This window comes from Aquarana catesbeiana, linkage group LG11, assembly GCF_042186555.1.
Source record: "Aquarana catesbeiana isolate 2022-GZ linkage group LG11, ASM4218655v1, whole genome shotgun sequence".
Lineage (NCBI taxonomy): Eukaryota > Metazoa > Chordata > Amphibia > Anura > Ranidae > Aquarana > Aquarana catesbeiana.
The window spans coordinates 89053238-89074420 of NC_133334.1; the positions used below are offsets into that span (position 1 = coordinate 89053238).

Sequence of the window (21183 nt, forward strand, 5' to 3'; positions counted from 1 at the left end):
TTTACATAGCGCAGCAACATCCACACACATGTAAGACACCCAACATTTGAGCCAATGTATTCCTCCTTAGCAAACTGGTTCTGTTTAGTATTCTAGTGTTTATTTTCTTCTTCAAGTTTCTCTCACTCACTCAGTTAATGTGACCCTAGTTCTGACAGAGAGGGGCACAGAAGGGACAAACAAGGATGCTGTGCAGGTTCTCAACATCCCCCTTATAAACCAATGATGTTATTGGTTATGAGGATGCTGGTGGCTGGAAGGTTGTAATGATGCACAATGAAAACATTTGACTTTGTGTAACTTTAAGGCCCCTTTCACACTGGGGCAGTGCGGGCGGTGGCGGTAAAACGGCGCTATTTTTAGCGCCACTTTACCGTCGTTTTAGCGGTGCTATTCGGCCGCTAGCAGGGCGGTTTTAACCCCCACTAGTGGCCGAAAAAGGGTTTGAACCGCCCGCAAAGCGCCGCTTTGCCGGCGGTATAGCCGCGCTGCCCCATTGATTTCAATGGGGAGGAGCGATGTATACACCGCTCCTTCACCGCTCCAAAGATGCTGCTTGCAGGAGTTTTTTTTAACATCCTGCAAGCGCACCGCTCCAGTGTGAAAGCCCTCGGGCTTTCACATTGGAGACACAGCAGCGGCTGTTTCAGGGCGCTTTGCAGGCGCTATTTTTAGCGCTGTAGCGCCTGCAAAGCGCCCCCGTGAGAAAGGAGTCAAAAGGCAGGCTTCATCCAGCCAATGGCTTGTATAAAATTTTGGGCAATTTTTAGGCATCCTGGTTGTAAAAAGGCTGGCATAAGCATAGCTGGGTAAACATGTCCTAAGCACTTCTCTATATGCAATAAATACTTCTATTTAATAAACTATTGAAGGTGGAAACAGTAGTGGACTAGGGCAGTGTTTCTCAACCTTTTTTCAGCCAAGGCACCCTTTAAAATCTCGAGGCACCGCATTCCAAAATGCAAAAAAATAAAAACCTATAGTTTTACATATTGCAGCAACATTCATGTGGACCACTCAATGGTAAGGGTGATTTGTTTCATTCACAAACTGGTACGGACTAAAATTATAGGCTTTCTCTTCTTCCTCAACTTTTCTCCCTCTCTCAGCTACAGTAACATGACCCCAGTGCCGACAGAGAGGGTCAGGGGAGAGGCAAATAAGGATGCTGTGAAGGTGTCCCACATCCTCCTAATCAACCGATGACATCATTGGTTGTTAGGATGCCAGTGGCAGGCCCATATGGTGCCCAATGTTGTAATGCTGCACAATAAAAACCCGTAGCTTTGTGTACCAAGATGGCAGGCTTGTACTCTCTGGTTAGTGGGCACATTTTTAGACACTTGTCAAGGCACCCCTGAAGAACCCAGAAGGCACCCTGGTTGAAAAAGAATGAACTAGGGAATCAAGAGACGCATGCTATGGATGCATATGTGTATTTAGAGCAGCCATTTGAATCAACCAGGGTTTCTTGAGCTGTGGTGGATTGAATTCTCATCTGATGGTGCTTGTCAAGTTTCAAGAACAACGCTGTTTGGGAGAGCCAGTGGTATGACACCAATGATTTTTTCAGCTATCTGAAAAGTGTGGAATTTTGGCCACCGCTGTAAGAGCACACTCTTCTCAATGACCTCTTTTAAATCTAAGTGTAGCACCCCCCTGGGTCTACTGGGAGCAGGAAGGTACCTCCAGATACAGGGAGAGGGCTTACATTTACCCCAGGGCTCCATGGCTATAATGGGAAGTTATAAACAAATGTGGGCACCAGTCACTTTAGGTATTTTGTAATGATTTAATTAGAACTTGAAAAAGGTTGTAGGAAAGAGGTTGAGGGGAGGTTTCGGATACTCTTTTTATCACTTACAGACTCCTTGAATCAAAGGACAAACAACTTTCTTTCAGCAGATCTTGAATAGCTGGGTAGGTCTCTCACACAGACCTAGCAACCAGTAAGTGCCTGGATAAGCCTCTCTCACAAACTTAGCAGACAGTAGATGCCTGGATAAATCTCTCTCACAAACATAGCCTGTGTATTACCTTGATTAGATTGTAGAACAGCATAACAGTACCAGAACCTTTAGGCCGACCCGGCGGTACTGTAAGGGTAGTTAGATGTAGACGCGTCCTCCAAGTGAGTTACCAGGCCCTTCTGAGAGACCAGCCTTAATCCTGGCTCTCTCCAGCAAGGGTCCTCCCCTGGATCTCCTCAGCTTGGCTCGGCTTCTTCCAAACAGGCAAGACAGCCTAAGGACCACCTCCGGACTAGTAGGCCCCAGACAGGCTTCTGGGCCTACTTGCAGAGCTTGCAGCAACATAGCCTCAGGCTAGAAAGGCCACAAGGTGAGGACTGGCCAGAGCACATGGCATCTGTCCAATAAATACCCCTTCCCAGAAAGCTCAGCGGCAGGAACCTCCTCCTAAGTGCGTGCAGTACAACAGGCGATACCCCCAGGTATGCGATTACAGTCTGTGCCATACAAATGATTCCTAGCTTTAGACAAGTGGCTATCTCAAGTGGGGTGCCAGGCCCATTATAATGCTGTGAATCACTGTCTACCACTGCAGTTTTTGGGGTATATTTGAAAAGTTTAAAGGTATTATGATATGGTACATTAATGAGTTAATATTGCAGCTATCCATCACACAGCCATAAGGGAGAGTTAAAGATAGCATTTTGTGTAGTGAACCACTCTTCTCCATGATTGTGTGATACAGGAAGGAAAACCCTAAAACTCTTATTAAGCCAATGCATAATTTATCAGCTCAGTTAGCAGGCCAGCTAATGTTAGTTTGAAAAAAAAAAAAAAAAAATAACAGCATCATAAAGCATTACCTGTTCTTAAACCGTGTAGTACCCCCTCTATAACAATGTATTACTGAGACATGAAGCAGTGGGATTGAGGAGGTAGTTGAGAACATTAGCCTTTACCCCACCTAAGTCCTATTTGGTCTCAAACTAGTTCTTTCAAGGATGGTATATTTAGTGGTATATTTAGTGTAATTTGGGAAAAGAAAAACCATTGACAGAACTGCTGCTCACTGGATGTTTTCTGTTTTTTTGCACCTCTGTAAAATCTGGAAATTGTGCGTTAAAAAAAGCAAACAGCAGGTACAGAAAGACTTAAAGTGGGAGTCCGGCGACCAATCTTTTTTTTTTTTTTTTTAGGTCATTGAGACATTTTGCTAATCCCAAAATAATACTCACAGTTTGGGTGTAATATTTCCGCCTCTGTCTGTTTTCGTACTGAAGAATAACTTTAAAAATGTAACGCTGGCTGTTTCCATCTTGCTTGTGGGCATGTGAAGCCCACAAGCATTGATTTCCTGGATGCGGTGAAAGCTGTTCATTCACAGCTTGTTCACGCACATGATCATTGTTCCCGCACTGAATTTTGGGAAGCCTGACACTAAGCTCCCAGGAGAAAGTGCGGCGCCGGGGAAAGGCAATAAACATGCCCACTCCCATGGGAGGAGAGACAGGAAGTGCCACAATAAAGTACAATATAAAGGTAATTACAGCGATAAAAAAAATTTTCGTGTGGCATTTGAACATCTATGCAATTAACTGAAGGGGGTAAGTTTAAGTTAAAAATTTGAGTGGAACGCAGCCCGCCTAGCTCCAACAATCATATCATGGACAAAATCACTGAGTTCCTGTTTTTTTTCCAAATCTTTGGTTTGATGTAAACATTAACTGAAGTTCCTGACCTGTATCTGCATGATTTTATGTGTTCCGCTCCTGCCACATGATTGGCCGGTTAGATATCTGCATAAATAAAACGGGTGTCATCACAGAAACCTTCATTTGATTTAAAGGGCTCATGGGCTAGTATGCAAATGTTAAAGTTGAGTATTAAATTAAAAAAAAAAAAGTGAACCAAGAGAAGCATGTCTCTTCTGCATTAAAGTTTTCTACCCAACTGTCAGCACTATATACAAAGCTCAGTATAAAATGTTGACGTCTGCTGAGATGAACACCTGCTCATGCGCAGGAGTGATGCTATCTCTGCCCAGCCAATCCAAATGGCTGAAGACTGGGACCGAGAACAAGACCATCAGAAATTTTCAATGGCATGTGAGGGAAACTCTGGAACACCACCGCACTGATATGGAGGGAAGTATAGTGGAGGGGAGTATAGTTCCATTTTAAAAGGAACCATATACTCACAGCTCTCTTGCTAGAGGAATACCACTCGGTATGCTGGGTGTGCTGGGCTAGTATACGTGGAGCATTTTTATTTTACATAAACCAAAAAGAAAATGAAAAAACACTGCAGATTGTTAGTGCTTTAGGTTGATAGATTGGTAGTGGTTTAGGCTGAAATTCACTGCAGATGTCCTCCGGCTAAAACCTCAGAATCAGTTCAGTCAACTCGAAAGACAAGATTTTATTTCGCTAACTGCTCACAAGAGCAGAAAATAAACAGTTTGCCCCAGCACTTGACATTCACTGATGTTTTCATGGCAAACATACTTGAAAGGTAAGAATCACTTGAGTAAAGAATATATTTGGCAGCAATTTTGCATACAACTTCCCAGTTTTGTCTTCAATAACGGTGATCAAATGTTGAGTATGGCCTCACATATCATTTAATTAGTATACCATAAAAAAGTACCAACATCCAAATGACATATAGAAATAGGGAAGGTGAGGATGTGAGGGCAGTTGCCAAGGCTGACCAAAACCACAATGCACCCAGAGGAGGTTGAATGGACTTTCTCGGTACTGGTACAATGACAAAACTAGTTAAGTAAAATATAAAAGTTTATTTGTATTCAATACTAACTTACAGACAACATTTGGTTAAAAGTTGTAGCGCTGGTAGATTTACAATCTACCGCAGATTAGGTAAATTTAGTAAATTGGGTGTTAGGAAGGTTAAAAGTTCACCTCTGTTCCAGCTTGGCTGACGTTGTGTGTGCTTCCGTGCTGACCGGTGGGTGTCGCTGTTACCGTTAGTCAGATTTGGAAGGGCAATGTGTCGAACTGTATAGATGCTCCTCTATCTCGGAGACAAGCTCGGTGGAGTTGGTCCTCCGAGTTGCATTCTGAGAAGGGGGTATTTATGGGACAGACGCCATGTTTTAGGGTTCGTTTTACAGCCACCTGCTGGCCCTCCTGGCCGACAGGTATGCATTAAGGAGCTACCTCGTGGTCCTCCGATCTGGAGGCCCACGATGCTACGGTGCAGGGGTGGGTCCAGAAGCTTGTCTGGGGCCTACCACCGCGGCCGAGGAATGGTCCTGAGCTGTCGGTCCTGTGTGACGAAGCTGGACAGCTGAGGAGATCCCAGGGGAGGACCCGTCTTGGAGAGATCACGCAGCTTGCTGGTCTATAGAGGGGCCTGGTGACTCGGTTGCAGGACGTATCCAAAAGAAGTAGTTATACAGCATAATGTCGCCGGTTCGGCTTAAAGGTTCAGGCACTGTGACTGACTGTTCACTGCAGAAAATCTGATACATCCTGTGGCAGAGGATCGTGCAGATTTACCCCCCAAGTAAGTCTGTGGCAGAGACTTTAGATTCGTGCTGCGTACTGGCTGCTAGACCGGTGAGAGAGGCCTATCCAGAAGAGCAAAGAGTGTGTCCCATGAGGGGAATGCATTCCACATAATTATCTGAAATCTACGGGGACATTAAACGCTAAGATATTAGAAGAAGATATTTGAGTTTCTCCTGAAGGTTTCCTTTTCTGCCTCTTTCCTGCTACTTCCTAAAGTTTGACTGTTTAATAAAGCATTGAAAACGTACTCCAGTGTTGGTGCGTGTGTCGTCCAGCAGTAAACTCAATGGAACCCCTAGACCCGGTGTCGGTGAAACAGAGGGAAGCAAAGTGAAGGTAACAGACTCGCTTAAACCAGCAGGTCCACCGAGAGTTATTGCTACATGTGGGGGCATTGTCCGGGATTTGTTGACCGACAATTATTGCAACCCAGTGGAGTGTTTTACCGGGAGTTTACAGAGAGAGCTGGACTTTAAAAAAAAAAAAAAAAATCTTTTCAGGAAGAGGAAAGGTTAAACTGCAGGACTTTGTTTTTGGTGCATAGACGCTGGGCGCCAGAAGAGGCCCGTGAGCTACGTGACTGAAAGAACAAGTTGGAGGAGTTACCCTACTTGCTACCGCGTGGAACGCGTGTAGTGTGCTTGGTGCCAGAGGAGAAGAGAAGCCTCGTGATCGTGCTGAAAAGATCAGAGTGTGGCCATGTCTTTTCCGGCGTTGCAATCGGTTGTGGGACCCAGAGTGTTCCCGGCAAGCACTGTGATGAGTGCTGTGTAATCTGGAACTCTGCTCACGGATACTGGAGTTCGAATGAAACCGCAGGGGAAGTTTGTCCTGTATACCTCGGGAGATGTTGAGGGACTGGGCATGACCTGCCATCGATGTGGAGGATTGGCCGTGCATCTTCGTCCATTCGGCCGATGTCCGCGGTGTGGAGAGTATTTGTTTGCAGTGGAGCCACCTACTATGCCACCCCGTGCCTATCAGATGGATTGGGTGACAGGTATCGGTACAGTGGAAGCTGCTACCGCTACAGAAAAAGAGCGACGGGCCACCACTTCGCCTGTTGCTGCTGACAATGTTTCGGAGAGAGACACTGCTGCTGCTGTCTCATCAGGGGACATTACTGTGATTCCTGAGTCCACTACACCTGTTCCTCTAGTACCTACTCAGAAGAAGGTGGGCTATGTGAAAGCTTCTCGCGGCCGTGGTCGAGGCCTACCCCAGAGATTACCTGAGCCGGAGCTATCAGAGTCTACGTCTGGAACGGGTAAGCCATTGTTGGGGACTGTAAATAAGTATTCGCCAGTGGAAGAGTTGAGAGACTCGGAAATAGAATCCATGTCGGATCTTTCCACCGATGATGACTTGTTCGAAACCATGTCGCAAGAGCTATTGTGGTAACAAGGCGAAGATGTTGCCTCCACAATGACCCTTCCTGAATGGACTGCCATGAGTTCTGGGAAGACGTCGCCCTGTGTGGAGACGCACAGTGCTATTGCTGGGACTTTGTCAAAAGTTATTGATTCGCTACAGACACCGGCTGGGTCTATGGTGAAAAAGTCATTAGACTCCTGTGTACCGTCTGGTATGGGAAAAGACAGATCTTTGCCAAAACTTGCTCGCTTGCAAAGGATTTTAAACAAGTGTGTGGCCGCAGAGTATGGATTAGAATTTCCCTATGTGCCCCAGGATGTCATGCGGGAGATTGAAGCTAATCGGGAACTTTGGTACAATGAAGCTATTTGGGACTACTTATCTGTGCCTAAGCCCTTTAGAAAGACTGGATGTTCTGTCCGGATGGATGAATGTTTTAACGGATGCTTTGTTCATTGGAACTACGGTCGGCATATCTATGCTGATAAGGTGGTGATCTGCAGACCGGGAAAGGACAATGCTGTGTATTTTATCACCACTGTAGATAAAGAAGGAAAATATGTGACTCTACCAGATCCTCGGTTCTACTGGTAATTGTGGACACTAATACCTTGAAGTTAGCTAGTTAGATAGCGACAGGGCAAAGAGATCTGCGTGGTCAAGATTTGCAGGTCCTGTTCTGTGTTTAAATCCAAGGACTTCTGTTTGATAGCCGTATTTCTCTTATAAGAAAAGTTCTTATGCAGGGATGGACTCCTAAAGATTATTATTATTATATATATTTTGGCATGGATCATAGGAAGAGAGTCTCATTTTAAATGAGGCTTTGCTCCTGGTGCTGTGTAGTGTATATACGTGCGTTTAAATATTTTTCTTTTTCAGGGATCATCGGATCATATATAGAGCTGGGAGGCTTTTCAGCTAGTTAGTTAGTGAGAAAAAAAAAATGTATTTTGTGGTTTTGTTCGCGGCTGTGAACATAATGTTGTATAGATATAAGTATTATAATGTCTTTAAACTGTCCTTTTTTTCTTTCTCCTTGTCTATCTAAAGTTATGAGAAACTCAAATGCTACTCTCAGGCTTGAAAGTTACTGTTACTGCATTAAGGACAGACGTTGGGGACAACGTCTATTGTAGTGGGGGGAGTATGTAGCGCTGGTAGATTTACAATCTACCGCAGATTAGGTAAATTTAGTAAATTGGGTGTTAGGAAGGTTAAAAGTTCGCCTCTGTTCCAGCTTGGCTGACGTTGTGTGTGCTTCCGTGCTGACCGGTGGGTGTCGCTGTTACCATTAGTCAGTGTTGGAAGGGAAACGTGTCGAAGTGTGTAGATGCTCCTCTGTCTGGGAGACAAGCTCGGTGGAGTTGGTCCTCCGAGTTGCATTCTGGGAAGGGGGTATTTATGGGACAGACGCCATGTTTTAGGGTTCGTTTTACAGCCACCTGCTGGCTCTCCTGGCCAACAGGTATGCGTTAAGGAGCTACCTCGTGGTCCTCCGATCGGGAGGCCCATGATGCTGCGGCGCAGGGGTGGGCCAGAGGCTTGTCTGGGGCCTACCACCGCGGCCGAGGAATGGTCCTGAGCTGTCGGTCCTGTGTGACGAAGCTGGACAGCCGAGGAGATCCCAGGGAAGAACCCGTCTTGGAGAGATCACGCAGTGTGCTGGTCTATAGAGGGGCCTGGTGACTCGGTTGCAGGACGTATCCAAAAGTAGTAATTATACAGCATAGTGTCGCCGGTTCGGCTTAAAGGTTCAGGCACTGTGACTGACTGTTCACTGCAGAAGATCTGATACATCCTGTGGCAGAGGATCGTGCAGATTTACCCCCCAAGTAAGTCTGTGGCAGAGACTTTAGATTCATGCTGCGTACTGGCTGCTAGACCGGCGAGAGAGGCCCATCCAGAAGAGCAAAGAGTGTGTCCCATGAGGGGAATGCATTCCACATAATTATTTGAAATCTACCGGGACATTTATCGCTAAGATATTAGAAGAAGATATTTGAGTTTCTCCTGAAGGTTTCCTTTTCCGCCTCTTTCCTGCTACTGCCTAAAGTTTGACTGTTTAATAAAGCATTGAAAACGTACACCAGTGTTGGTGCGTGTGTCGTCCAGCAGTAAACTCAACGGAACCCCTAGACCCGGTGCCGGTGAAACAGAGGGAAGCAAAGTGAAGGTAACAGACACCAGCTTAAACCAGCAGCTCCACCGAGAGTTATTGCTACAAAGTTATATAACAAAATTTACACCACACATTAACTGACTCATAATGGGTTCTCCCGTAGATTTCTGTCAAGGTGGGGTAAACAGCTTCCTCTACCGGTTTCACGGTATAACCACTTCTTCAGGAGATTAAAGGGTCTATGAAGGAACAATAAATTAAAACAGCATAGAAAAGTAGAATGAATAATGATTACAAGGCAAGCTCAATACAATGGGCATAAAATACAAAAGAAGGCCTGCTCACCCAGGTAGACCAAAGCACGTCTAGCAACAGGATCCCACAAATTCCCCCCCGCGGTGGACGAGGGGGAGTGCAAAAGACCATCTCTGATTAAAGTAATAATAGTTAGGGTCAGTATAGGTAGTAGACATAGATAAACATAGGGGCTAAGGAGGGGAGATAAGGTGGAAAGAACACCACGGGTTGCATGGGGAATGAGGGGGAGAGGGGGAGAAAAGGGAAGGGAAGGAGGAGGGGAAGAGAGAGTGAGGAAGAGGAAGGGAGGGAGGGTGGGAAAGAAATGGGGGGGAGGGGAAGGAGAGGGGGGGGAAGAGGGAGGGGAGGGAGACAAGAGGGGGGGAGGGGGGGAGGGGACGGGGGGAGAGAACAAAGGGGGAGGCGGGGGGTGAGGGACGGGGGGAAGAGAGGGAAAGAGGGAACGGGGGAAGGGGAGGTAAGTGGAAGGGAGGGGGGAAGGGGGAGAAGAGAAAGAAGAAGAGGGAGGGCAGCAAGAGGAGAATAAGTGTAGGAGGGGGAGGAAGGTTAGAAGAAAGAGGGGAAGAAATAAGAGGAAAGAGAGGGAAAGGAGGGGCAAGGGAGGGGGAGGGGGGGGGGACAAGAAAAGCCAATACAAGGGATCCATAAGGTAAGAGAAGTAACAGCACACACTGTAACACCGCGACTAATATTTATTTGGTAAACTCACCAAGACTAACAGTTGTTAAAAAGTAAATAGCTGGGGCTGGATGTAATGCAGAGCGGAGGGACTAAGATACACAGGTAAATCTTTCTGAACGACTGTTCAAGTATACACGTGTCAATGAAATTTGGCAGGCAACGGTCACTGGTAAGTATATGTCTCCCTTGATAACCAGATTCACTTGTTTCTACATTAGTCGCTTATTGCAGCAGATTCTGTTAATGCGTGTTCATCATTGTCTTGTGATCCCATATGACTGAATTATTTTGCAATTTACACATTATTAAGCAATCCTTATGATATTTTCATGCAACACTGGAGTGAAAATGTGGTCAGTTTGGTCCTAGCTAAAGAGTTTATAAATATAAACATGTACTGTGGTCTGCCTGTCTATGCATGTGACCATAGAACACTCTTCTCTGTTCTCCCAGAGTATATGTACTGTATGTGTCCAGTGCCATGGCAAGATCCTCTGACAGTCAAGGAGAAGCCCCCAAGCGCTTTAATTTGGTGCTACAAAAACTAACATGAATTTAAAACAGTAAAGCAAGGGAGTAAAGCAGTTAATAAAAATAATAAGGGTTAACTAACATTCTATCTACAAATTTTTGGGTTAAAAAACTTATTAGCATTAGCTACAAATATTATTTGGGATTTGTGCCTTTAGTAAAGGCAATACAATCATGTTTCTGGTACATAACATTTTTTGAGTAAGTTAGCAACATTTGAATTGACAGTTGCACTGAAAAATGATACTTGAATATTGTGACACACAACTCCCCTTTATTACACTGTCACTTCTGCTCTGTCACAGAGGAATGTACTTCCTATTCAGAAACACGAAGCCTAGGTCCACACTATGAATTGCACAAGAATCGCGCTGCATTATTGTACAATTCACATGCGATTCAGTGCGGTGCAATTTGAGCCTATTTATTTTGAATGGCTTAAATTGCACCGCAACAAAGTCGTGCATGCAGCAATTTTGAGAATGCACTGCAATCAGATTGCATGGTTGTTTTGTACCATGCAATCCCGCGCTTGGGGTGTTGTTAAGATTGCACTGACACCCACTGGAAATTGCAAGGGCAGTGCACTTTGAATGCGGTGCAGGAAATTGGTTACCCGCTCCGTATTCTAGTGTGTACGGAGGCTAAATACATTCAGTGTTACCCTTCGGGCAACATGTGACAAAATGTGGTTTTATTGTGAATTTGCTTATTGTCTGTAGTATTCTCTTTGCTTGTACCTGTCTTCTTTTTGTGGGGATTCCTAGCATCTATGAGATCAGGGATTCTTGGAATATATTGGAGAACCTTAGACAGACAGAAAAGTATGTATGTGCTAAGGAAGTGGATTTTGCTGTAGCTATTCGATGTGTCCCTGTAGTGCAGTGGTTCTCAACTCCTGTTCACAGGACCCACCAACAGGCCAGGTTTGCAAGATAACTGAAATACATCACAGGTGATATCATTTGCTGATCAGTGTATTTTAGTCTGCTTCTCCCCAAGGTAATACTTAAAATCTGGCCTGTTAGTGGGTCCCGAGGACAGGAGTTGAGAACCACTGCTGTAGTGGATATCATCACACAACTACTGAATCTTCCCTTTCAAAGTGAACAGCCTATTTGTCTTCAGTAAGTCAAACCCTGTGTTCCTTGTCTAAAGACAAGGAACACAGACATCTCAGGAGCATGGGCGTCCGCAGAACTTTTTTCAGGGGGGGGGGGGGGGGGGCATAATTTTATGGACACCCATGCTCGGTCCCTTTTCGACAATGTCATGAAGTGGAGGGGCTTAGTCATTATCACATAAAGCTCAAGTAGGCAGGCAAAGGTTTGAGAAACCTGATGCAAAAGCTTAAAGGGGTTGTAAAGATAAAAATTTTTTCACCTTAATGCATTCTATGCATTAAGGTGAAAAAACTTTTGACAGTACCGCCGCCCCCAGCCCCCCCGTTTTACTTACCTGACGCCTCGAATCTTCGCTGCTCGTCCTCATTGCAGCTCAGCCTGGTCGCTGATTGGCTGCAGTGGATGGATTGAAAGCAGCGCAGCCATTGGCTCGCGCTGCTGTCAATCACATCCGATGACGCGGCGCGCCGGGGGGCGGGGCCGAGTGATACAGCGAGCGGCTATAGCCGCCGGCTGTATCACGGGAGCGCGCCCGCAAGCACTCACCACCATGCGAGGGAGCTCGCATTAAGGTGGTAAATGCTTGCGGGGAGGAGCTGAAACAGCCGCCGAGGGACCCCAGAAGACCAGGTTCAGGGCCACTCTGTGCAGAACGAGCTGCACAGTGAAGGTAAGTATGATATGTTTGTTATTTAAAAAAAAAAAAAAAAATTACCTTTACAACCCCTTTAATAAAAGGATCAAGCTGCCATTGTCTGATTAGTCATTTCTAATCTGTTTTTATGTTTACACTATGTTTACACACAGAAACCCATTCGCGGTGGACAGGTGGACTAAGATCGTCAGGTTGCCGACCCCCGTTATAGTGAGTACTGAAACATTTTCAGTCTTGTGGAGGAAACCTGCAGAATGGGCTGTAATAACAATTCAGACTTTTTAAAAACCACAAAAAAATTTCAAGTATAGGCTGTTTTCATCATGATCAAAATATGGTCATAACAGATCATCATGTATTGCTATACATTGCAAATTTGCAACATAAAAAGATGTATATTCTCTAGGCTATATTTATATGGACTGGTACGCCTGGCCTGAGCAACTTCCAATACAATGTGGAGCTGAATGATCTCTTATATAACACATATATTTTTCAAGCCTAGAGAATGTACATCTTTTTATATTGCAATACATCTGTTATGGCAGTGGCGGCTGGTGCTTAAAGTTTTTGGGGTGGCGCAAAAAATGTTGAAAAAAAAAATCATCAATTGCAGCCACTGGGCCAAACGCTGCCACTGTGCCAAACGCTGCCACTGTGCCATCAAACGCTGCCAGTGTGCCTATCAAACGCTGCCAGTGTGCCTATCAAACGCTGCCAGTGTGCCCATCATGATTGGCAGAGAGGTGGTTTAGTGTTAGGAAAGTGAGTAGTCATTCGCTTTTCTAACACAGCTGAATGACCTGTGAGCGCCCAGCATGGCGCTTGTAGGTCACCATTTTTGACACCTATTAGAGCCTATGGCTCTAATCAGGTGCTTAAAAAACACCCCCCGCCGCTGTAATTCAGGTATCCTGCGCCCGAAAAGGGGCCCGAGCGCCTGAGTAGGGGGTGGCAGCGGCGGCCACAGATAGATTCATGCAATGCACGAATCTATCTATAGGTGATAGAGGGGTGGCAGGAGAGAGGGGGCGGCGATCCCGTGCGCCCTTAATGCACGGGCCGCCATTGTGTTCTGGCCATGTTTTGATCTTGATGAAAACAGCTATACAGACTGTATAATACAGTCTGTATAGCTGTTTCCATCAAGATCAAAATATGGCCACAACAGTTCCAGTTGTATTGCAATACAAAAAGATGTACACAGTGGTATTGTTGTACAGGCACTGCTATTACCTGTGGTTCTTCAGCGATAGTCCCAGGACAGGCACTGGCAGCCAGGCAGTGTATTCTCTGTGGTCTCGGCCACTGCACGCCACGCACCTGTGCCCGAGGGGCAGAGCCAATCTGATGCTCGGGCCAGGGGTGAGGAGGGAGGGACGGATGCATGTGTAGTCGGAAAAGACTGAGAGCAGCCCCAGCCCCCAACACAACACAGGGGGCAAGTCAAGTGTCTTCACTCTGAAGGACTTCAACACTCTTACGATTCCAGGGGGGGGGGGGGGCAATTGACCCCCCTTGCCCTATGGTGCGGACGCCCATGCTCAGGAGTACTTTGAAAGTTTGTGGTTATCCAGACTGGGCTTTTGTTAAATCATTCACAAGATCAAGGTAAAACACAGGCCCATCGAATAGAGGGATAAGCAAAACACATGGATTAATAGAGTCATCCTATATGTAGATGGGAGTGTTGTAAAAACTGGGATTATTCTTTAACAAACATCACATTCCTGTGTCTGTTAAGGCCAGCAATACAACAACAAAAAATTTGTATATCCAAAATATCCAACACCCAAGCACATGTGAAATAATTTGGTATCTGCATGAGCAATATAGTAAAGAATGCAAAGACCTGTACATTGGGGAGATGAAGCAGCCAACAAATAGTTTAGGAGGGCAAACTCTACAGGTCAAGACTACAGTTTTCCTAAATCTTAAGGCAAAGGGGAAATCTTTTGAGGACGGTGAGGTGCACATTTTGGACTCAGAGGACAACTGGTTTGCAAAAGGGGTGAAAGAGGCAATCTCAAACTGGAACAACCATCATTTGGGGGGGGGGGGGGGGATTATGTAACTAGAACAGGGTGAATCCATCTGCCTTTTCATGGTGATTTGATCAAGGTGTCAGTGCTGCCTGTGTAGAACTTAAGTGGCTGGAATGAAACTACTATTAGATATAATGTGACCTTGACAAATGAGAACCTTCACAGAGATAATAAAGAACTTGGAAGTCGGCATATTTTTTCAATACACTTGCTTTCCTGGTTGGTAGAAATATGGGTTTTTTTATGATAAAGTGATGTTGTCCCTTTGCCGGTAATGACTTTTGATGAACATTTCAAGGCTGCTATAACCCATTTTTGTCTGTTAAATGATAAGTTCATTCAAGCACTTGTGAAGGAGTGCCTTAACAAAATCAGATGACCTCAACTTCACTAGACATGCTTGGGTGCCAATGCATAGGAGTGTGCCATTAAGAAAAAATAGCACGCCCACGTGTCTGCTAAAGAGCAGTGCATGTTTGTGCAGATCGGGAACGTATAATTATGCACACATTCCCAACCTGCACATACTGTATGTGAACCTAGGGTAACCAGCAATTTACAAAAAAGAAAAAAAAAAACCTCTTGCTACTTTATCCAAAACTGGAAAAAAGTTTAGGTTTTAGATCTACTCTTGAGTACATCACAAAAAAATGTAATTGCCTGTCGCTACAGACTTAACCTTAACAAATAGGCTTGTATTACTCTTGTTTAACCCCCACTTAATAGCCACAGATAGCATGATACAGTGGTTGTGTATATGCTCTTTCAGCATTGTTTTCCAAGTGTGAACTAACTTATAAGGGTCTGTTTATCCATGTATTGGCCCACTGTTCACACATGTTTCAGTTGCATTCAGTTGAAAAAATGTGTGAAGCTTGAGCAAAAGTTGTCTAAATCTTGGGTGTAAACAGTGAAAAATGGACCACATAGACTAGCATCAATGACCAACCACCAATGTAAGGGGTTATTTCTACAATGACCACTAATGTTGGAGGACACTAAAATTTTACTCCCTGCCCTTCTTTTCTGCAGTTGTTATTCACTTCAATAATACTACTAAACATAATTTTGTAGGGGGTTGGCAACCAAATTATATGCCCTGGGTGTCAAACATGCTGGGTATGCCACATTATTTATTCTTTTATTTAAAACTTTCTTTAACTTATTGATCATGGCACTGTACCATAAGTTTTAGGAATGATCTTTTTCAGTGGGGTTTTTTTAAGATTTGATAATTATTTCAAGGGTTCCTCAGGTTGAAAAAACTGCTGTAGAGAAGACTCAAGCAGGGTGCCCAACAGATGGTACCTACATAGTTCTGGGGCAAATATCATTTGGCAGATTCAGCGGCAGAATACTCTTTTGCTGGGGATTCTGAGACTTGAATATTATTTAAAGGGTTCCTCATGGGTTAAAAGGTTGAGAAAAGCTGGGTTAAATATTTACTTCTAATAGAAATGCATTGAACTCAGTGGCCCATATACAGTACAGTATGACTATATAAAATGGTCCCTTACTGATATGCCTCTCCTGTAAAAGGTGCAATACAAAAAAGTGGGACTTTTAAAAGGTGCTACCTTAGATCTGGCAACAATTACACATTCATTTGATTATTAACATTTTTATTTATTTCATCTGGTGATATCTTCAGACCAAACTGTTTTTCATGCCTTAAAAGGCTACAGATATCAATCTTAAGCTGGCCATACATTATACAATGTTCTTATTAAATTTCCTATAGGTTTACCTTTAACTATGTAGTGCAAGGCCTGCCTGATTGCATACAAATTGAAAGAGTTTAGGTTTGCCTTCATATTATACAGTTTTGGTAAATCTAAAAGGAAAATTGTACAAGAAGAGTGAATATTATATGGCCAGCCTTAGAAGAGTTTTTACTCAAACCCAACTGGGTCCTGATGTTTCTGGTGGAGGTGTTTTGGTGTTTGTGTATCGGGAGAAGGCCTTTGACTCAGTTGATTGGACCTACTATATATCAGTGTAATTTTACGAAAGATTGGCTGGAACTTTTGCTTAGAGAGGATTCCCTAATCAATGCATATTCTACTATATATAAACAATTGTTTACAGAAACAGGTAAACTCCTAAGGTCTTTCCGAACTGCATGGATCAATGATGTTCCTAGGGTCTACATGACGATTGGAATGACATGTGGGAGACTCCCTTCACCAAATTGGTATCAGCTAGAGACCATTTGATCCAATATAAATTCTTACGTAGAATTTACCTGATCCCAGCTAGACTGGTGGACTCTTTAGTTCAAACTAAAACCATTTGCACCTTGCTTACTTTATTATTTTTCTATGCCAGAAAGCTTATCATTCTTTCCTGAAAGAAGGCCTTTGCACCTTGCATATCTGCTTGGAAGGCCTTAATAAATAAAGCCCTTCCATTTCACAAAGCTACGTATGCCAACAGGGGTGTACCTTCTAAATTTGACAAGGTTTGGGGAGGATGGATTAATTCAGAATTTACAGTTTGAGTGACTTTTATCTCCTGGTAATTCCGATAACTTTATTGCCTTCGGGATCTCTTTTTCCTAATGTCATACTGGATTGCTTTAATTATATACTGTATATATTTCTTTGTTGTCCCACTTGGAAATTACGTTTACATGTATCTATCTGTATAAGAAAACAATTGTCCCTGTACAGTAAATGTTCAGGATATTTTCTATAAATGGGCTTTTTTTTTGTAAGTGATGTACATTTGATGATATTCTAGCTCTGGCTAGCCACTTATTTTGTGCCTTAATTGTACTGACAGATTTACTTCTGTCCTTTGTCTGTTGTCTTAAGCAATATGTAGGTTGCTATTGGTCTTAAGCAATATGTAGGTTGCTATTTATAACATCTTAAAACCAAATAAAAATAATAAAAAAAAAAAAAAACACAACATTTGGGCAATGGACTTAAATCTTATTTGCAAGACTTTAGGAAGGAAGGAATGATGGAATAAGGAAAAGCAATACACAATTCTCTATCATTGGTATCATATAGCTGCCCTACTACATTCTTTCAATCCTTCTCCCCCAGCTCATTGGATGTGGACAGCACCCAGGTACACTATTTCATTAGTACTGAACTTGTCCAGGGATATGGTATGTCCCTTCTGGCTAGAAGTAAAAGCTTTTACACACACTCCTACAGATACATATTGAGCTTGACCCTCCACATTCTTGCTTGGTCTGCTACCACACAATATGCTTAAGTATGTTAAAAGTCTGACTTTTCACATGTTCCTTTTTTTATGTCTGCATGGGAAAAAGATTTGAATATAGGATTTTCAGCTGATCAAACAGATTGTATCAATTATTTTATACATAAATCTTCTAGCTCTTCGAAACTGCAGGAAACAGGCACAGGCTTTTGAACTAAAATGTATAGAACTCCAGAGAAGTGCACTGAATGTTCTCTAATGCTGAGCCTATTTCTTGGCGCAGCAGAAAAGAAAGGTGAACACTTTTCCATATTTTCTGGATATGTCCCAGAATTTGCCCCTATTGGCAAGGGGTGTGCGCTTTAATTTAAGAGATCTCTGGTTTCTCCATTGACCGGACCCAACAGCATGTTTGTTATATCTCAGCCCTCTTTCAAGGGGTAGACATCGCCAATCGGTGGCAAGACACCTCCTTAACGCAGCAAGGTCCTGTATAATGGCACTTCAGAAGTTCTCCCCTCCACCAATGGAGGGACACTGGATTAGCAGTGAATGAGATCATGCATATGGAGGAGCTTACAGCATCAGTGAAAATCCAGGAAGCCCGTTTCCATAAAACCTAGAGTGGGTGGATTCATTTCACCTCAACTGTGAAATAAAAGGCATGCTCTTCCTGATCCTTTGTCCAAATTCCATAATTTATTATGGCACTCAATAACACTATGGTAGGAAAATGTTTTCTTTTTAATCTATCTTTTTCTTTGTTTAGTTATTTATTTTTGGGACGGTGAGGGAGAAGAGCAATAGGGAGGGCGAGGGGTGAATGGAGAGGGAAAAAAAAAGAAAAAAAAATTGTGCAGGGCTCTGGGCATCATCCTCGCAAGCGACGTATACACAATTTTGCCAAAAGCATCGGGGCGCTTGCCTTTACACGCATATGAACTTTAAATGGCATCCCAGTCATAGTTTGTAGGGTTCAATATTGAGGTGGCCCTCCCTTTCCAGCTTTGTGAGGTCAGGCACTGATGTTGAATGAGAAGGCCCGGCACAATTTCCACTCAAATACATCCCAAAGGTGTTCTATTGGGTTGAGGTCAGGACTCTGTGCAGGCCAGTCAAGTCCCTCCACCCCAAACTCGCTCATTCATGTCTTTATGTTTGTGCACTGGTTTGCAGTTGTGTTGAAACAGGAAGGGGCCACCCCCAAACTGTTCCCACAAAGTTGGGAATGAAATTGTCCAAAATGTCTTGGAATGCTGACACCTCAAGAGTTCTCTTCACTGGAACTAAGGGGCCAACCCAACCCCTGAAAAACAACCCCACACCATAATCCCCCCTCCACCAAATGATTTGGACCAGTGCACAAAGCAAGGTCCATAAAGACATGGATGAGCTGGGGCAAACGGTTTAATTTTCTGCACTCGTGAGCAAAATAAAATATTGTCTTTGGAGATGACTGAACTGATTTGGAGGTTTTAGCTGGAGGATGTCTGCTGTGAATTTCAGCCTAAACCAGTCTTAGTTCATAGGGGTCAATATTGAGTTGGCCCACCCTTTGCAGCTATAAACAGCTTCAACTCTTCTGAGAGGGCTTTCCATAAGGTTTAGGAGTGTGTCTAGCAAGGTCCATAAAGACATGGATGAGCGAGGTTAGGGTGAAGGAACTTGACTGGCCTGCACAGAGTCCTGACCTCAACCTGATAGAATACATTTGGGATAAATTAGAGTGAAGACTGCAAGCCAGGCCTTCTTGTTCAACATCAGTGCCTGACCTCACAAATGTGCTTCTGGAAGAATGGTCAAACATTCCCATAGACACACTAATAAACTTTGTAGACAGCCTTCACAGAAAAGTTGAAGTTGTTATAGCTGCAAAAGGGTGGGCCAACTCAATATTGAACCCTATTGACTAAGACTGGGATGCCAGTAAACTTCATGTGCGTGTAAAGGCAGGCGTCCCAATACTTTTGGCAATATAGTGTACATAATGTTATTAAGCAGATATGTAATAGTCATTTATTGTATTCTTAAGAGCCATTAGCCAAGCAGGTGTGCCATGTACATATAGGTGTATTGTAAATGTGTATGTTGTATTTGACAATTAGATTGTATAGTGCATATTTATAATTCTCATTTTGATCCGTTATATATTAAGGCTTATGAACAGTAGCGGCTGGTGAAGTTTTAGGATGGTGGGGTGCCAGACCCCGCACCTTACTTTTTGACCCCTCCCACTTCTCATAAGCCCCACCCCTTATAAAGTCCACCCACTCCATCCCTTGTATTCCACTTGCTTCCACCCATAGGGGGTTATTTACGAAAGGCAAATCCACTTTGCACTGCAAGTGCACTTGGAAATGCAGTCGTTCTAAATCTAAGGGGTAGGTCTGAAATGAGTGGAAGCTCTGCTGATTTTATCATCCAATCATGTGCAAGCTAAAATGTTGTTTTTTATTTTCCATGCATGTCCCCCTCGGATCTACAGTGACTTTAGTGCACTTGCAGTGAAAAGTGGATTTTCCATTAGTAAATAACCCCCATAGTGTCAGGAGTATACAGCTCAGCATCACAGGACAGAGTATACAGACCCAGAATGACAGGACAGAGTATACAGACCCAGCATCACAAAACAAAGTATATAGCTCAGCATTACAGATCAGGGTGTACAGCTCAGCATTACAGATCAGGGTGTACAGCTCAGCCTTTACAGGAAGACTGACAAGTGACACCTCCTGATTGGACATGGCAGAAATCCCCAAAATGTCACCCTGTTGCTCCAATCCAGCCACGCGATCACTCAGTCATCCGCCCTGGCCTGGGCCCAATCTGAGTGGAGAATGACGGAGACTGAGAAGCACAGGGAAGTGTGTACAGAGCTTAGGGGCAGCTGTCAGTGTCAGAGACTAGTCTAGAGAGAGAATGAGTGAAGAAGTCTGAGCCTGAGGCCCACGGCGCAGACACTTACCATTAGCCGGAATTACAGGCGCCACTCAGGCCTTTCTTAATTCAACACTGTCAGGACCTGTGTCATTGCTTGGGTCACCTGCTGGTGGCACTGTTTTTAGCACCAAAGGGTGTAGTTCTGTTGGCCACCAGCGGGTGTCTACCAGCAGATGGACATACAGGTAATCAGGCTGAACCTGATATGGACTGCTGGGAGTATATAAGCCCGCCCTTCACTGAGGCGCAGGGCTTCAGTATTTTCCTGTAAGCCGTATCCCTGCCTGAGCCTGATCCATTCCTGTTCCTAGTACCCTGATCCGGAGACTTGTTCCCCTGGAACCTGCTTCCTGCTGCCACTACTGGCTTCCTGCTCCCCTTGTCTCTGTCTGTCTTTTCATGTGTGTTCCCCCACTTGTATTTTATTAATTAGTTAGGTTATTACTTGGGTTTTCTTGTTTCATTCACTTTTTACTTACTTGTCGATTTACTAGTGTTGGTACTGGATGTGTGTCATTTTCCTAATAAACATATTGTTTACTTATCCATCTGGTCCTCATTTCTTAAGGTGCAGCCAAACTCATTTGATCACCCTTGCTGGATGCCTGCATATGGTATCCCTGACAACCGCACGCACAGTCGACTCCACAGCACAGTGAGTGGTGGCTGGGAAACCGGAAGTGGCGCTGCAGTGCCGCAAAAAGCACCGCCCA

At 44.1% G+C, this 21183-nt stretch overlaps 1 protein-coding gene and 1 long non-coding RNA gene across 4 annotated transcripts in view; one reads left to right on the forward strand and one right to left on the reverse strand.

Moving 5' to 3' along the window:
- SYT8 (synaptotagmin 8) overlaps positions 1-21183 on the reverse strand; it is a 91866-nt gene that overhangs the window by 23756 nt on the left and 46927 nt on the right. The window lies entirely within an intron of this gene.
- LOC141112979 (uncharacterized) overlaps positions 1-21183 on the forward strand; it is a 48478-nt gene that overhangs the window by 716 nt on the left and 26579 nt on the right. Inside the window, exon 2 of the long non-coding RNA XR_012236680.1 lies at positions 12461-12518. This is a non-coding gene — a long non-coding RNA (uncharacterized lncRNA). The remainder of the gene's footprint in view (positions 1-12460; positions 12519-21183) is intronic.